Source organism: Trichomycterus rosablanca, chromosome 13 (genome assembly GCF_030014385.1).
Source record: "Trichomycterus rosablanca isolate fTriRos1 chromosome 13, fTriRos1.hap1, whole genome shotgun sequence".
NCBI lineage: Eukaryota > Metazoa > Chordata > Actinopteri > Siluriformes > Trichomycteridae > Trichomycterus > Trichomycterus rosablanca.
The window spans coordinates 28,771,960-28,775,727 of NC_086000.1; positions in this window are offsets into that span (position 1 = coordinate 28,771,960).

The following is a 3,768-nucleotide window of genomic DNA, read 5'->3' on the forward strand; positions in this document are numbered from 1 at the left end:
ACAGTTTATACTGGGATTATAAACACTCAACCCACACCAGCATCACACACTTTATACTGGGATTATAAACCCTCAACACACACCAGCATCACACAGTTTATACTGGGATTATAAACACTCAACACACACCAGCATCACACAGTTTATACTGGGATTATATACACTCAACACACACACCATCATCTTTACCTCCACATATACACTAGCATAATTCAGTTTTTTTCTGGATTATAAACCCCCAACACACACCAGCATCACACACTTTCTACTGGGATTATAAACACTCAACCCACACCAGCATCACACACTTTATACTGGGATTATAAACACTCAACACACACCAGCATCACACTGTTTATACTGGGATTATAAACGCTCAACCCACACCAGCATCACTCAGTTTATACTGGGATTATATACACTCAACACACACCAGCATCACACAGTTTATACTGGGATTATAAACACTCAACACACACCAGCATCACACAGTTTATACTGGGATTATAAACACTCAACACACACCAGCATCACACAGTTTATACTGGGATTATAAACACTCAACCCACACCAGCATCACACAGTTTATACTGGGATTATAAACACTCAACACATACCAGCATCACTCAGTTTATACTGGAATTATAAACACTCAACACAAACCAGCATCACTCAGTTTATACTGGGATTATAAACACTCAACACACACCAGCATCACACAGTTTATACCGGGATTATAAACACTCAACACACACCAGCATCACACAGTTTATACTGGGATTATAAACACTCAACACATACCAGCATCACACAGTTTATACTGGGATTATAAACGCTCAACCCACACCAGCATCACTCAGTTTATACTGGGATTATAAACACTCAACACACACCAGCATCACACAGTTTATACTGGGATTATAAACACTCAACACACACCAGCATCACACAGTTTATACTGGGATTATAAACACTCAACCCACACCAGCATCACACAGTTTATACTGGGATTATAAACACTCAACACATACCAGCATCACACAGTTTATACTGGGATTATAAACGCTCAACCCACACCAGCATCACACAGTTTATACTGGGATTATAAACACTCAACACAAACCAGCATCACACAGTTTATACTGGGATTATAAACACTCAACACACACCAGCATCACACAGTTTATACTGGGATCATGAACACTCAACACATACCAGCATCACACAGTTTATACTGGGATTATAAACCCTCAACACACACCAGCATCATTTACATTTACATTTACATTTTCAGCATTTAGCAGACGCTTTTATCCAAAGCGACTTACACAATGAGCAATTGAGGGTTAACGGCCTTGCTCATGGACCCAACAGTGGCGACCTGGTGGTGGCGGGGCTTGAACCGGCAACCTTCTGTTTACTAGTCCAGTACCTTAACCACTGAGCATCACACAGTTTATACTGGGATTATAAACCCTTAACACACACTAGCATCACACTGTTTATACTGGGATTATAAACGCTCAACCCACACCAGCATCACACAGTTTATACTGGGATTATAAACACTCAACACACACCAGCATCACACAGTTTATACTGGGATTATAAACCCTCAACCCACACCAGCATCACACAGTTTATACTGGGATTATAAACACTCAACACAAACCAGCATCACACAGTTTATACTGGGATTATAAACACTCAACACACACCAGCATCACACAGTTTATACTGGGATTATAAACACTCAACACACACCAGCATCACACAGTTTATACTAGGATTATAAACACTCAACACACACCAGCATCACACAGTTTATACTGGGATTATATACACTCAACACACACACCATCATCTTTACCTCCACATATACACTAGCATAATTCAGTTTTTTTCTGGATTATAAACCCCCAACACACACCAGCATCACACACTTTCTACTGGGATTATAAACACTCACTCAGCACACACCAGCATCACACAGTTTATACTAGGATTATAAACACTCAACACACACCAGCATCACACAGTTTATACTAGGATTATAAACACTCAACACACACCAGCATTACACAGTTTATACTGGGATTATAAACACTCAACACACACCAGCATCACACAGTTTATACTAGGATTATAAACACTCAACACACACCAGCATCACACAGTTTATACTGGGATTATAAACGCTCAACACACACCAGCATCACACAGTTTATACTAGGATTATAAACACTCAACACACACCAGCATCACACAGTTTATACTAGGATTATAAACACTCAACACACACCAGCATCACACAGTTTATACTGGGATTATAAACACTCAACACACACCAGCATCACACAGTTTATACTGGGATTATATACACTCAACACACACACCATCATCTTTACCTCCACATATACACTAGCATAATTCAGTTTTTTTCTGGATTATAAACCCCCAACACACACCAGCATCACACACTTTCTACTGGGATTATAAACACTCACTCAGCGCACACCAGCATCACACAGTTTATACTAGGATTATAAACACTCAACACACACCAGCATCACACAGTTTATACTGGGATTATAAACACTCAACACACACCAGCATCACACAGTTTATACTAGGATTATAAACACTCAACACACACCAGCATCACACAGTTTATACTGGGATTATAAACGCTCAACTCACACCAGCATCACACAGTTTATACTAGGATAATAAACACTCAACACACACCAGCATCACACAGTTTATACTGGGATTATAAACACTCAGCACACACCAGCATCACACAGTTTATACTGGGATTATAAACCCTCAACACACACTAGCATCACACAGTTTATACTGGGAGTAACTGTAATCTATTCTTTTTAGAACCAACAACCATGTCACATGACTGCCTGTTTACATGAATAAGCAGGTCTACAGGTGTTTTTTAATAAAGCAACTATTTCTGCTGTTTTTTCCTTGTAAATTGACTATAGCAAGTGATTTCTCTGTGCCCAAATAGATAAGACTAGTTAGCAGCACTTGTACCAAATTCCATGTAACAGTAAAACCCAAACTGTCACCTAAAGCTGGGAAGTTATTTGCCTGGATAGTCATAATAAGAACTTGGATCCTTATACCATGTATTATTTCTCTGAACAGTTCTTATTACACTATAAGATTTCATGAACTAAATCAGTGTTAGCTTTGATCACTTTACTAAAGATCAAATGGATTTACGGGCAAGCTGGTTTAATAATAATTATTTGCAGAGAAGCTGGAGATTTATAGATGTTCTTCCTCAGAGATTGACAGTAATCTGCATGCTTTCATGCTGATAGCTTGATTAGCTGTGATTGCAGCCATTCTGACCATTTGAAACGGCTGGAGCATTATGGTCGTTCAGCTGCAGTCTGGAAACACTTCAGGGGGCAACAACACCGACTTCTGCAGGTGGGGGTCACAGAAAATAGAGGGCAGCTGTGAGAAGTGACGTGAGCTTTACCGAAAAACCTCTTCTGGAGTTTAGACCAAAGGCTAAATACATTGCCATATGCAGGTTAAACCAACCTTAAGTTAATCAGACAGATGTTCAGATCAGTAGATAAAGCTAAAAATTCTGTGAGGGGCTAAACTATAAAATATTTTTATTTCTTTTAAATACAACATAAAGTTATATGTACTTAAATTCTTCCAAGAAGAGGCATTTTGACTAATAGTGATTTGGAAATACAACATGTAGCAACAATTAAATGCACAAACCTT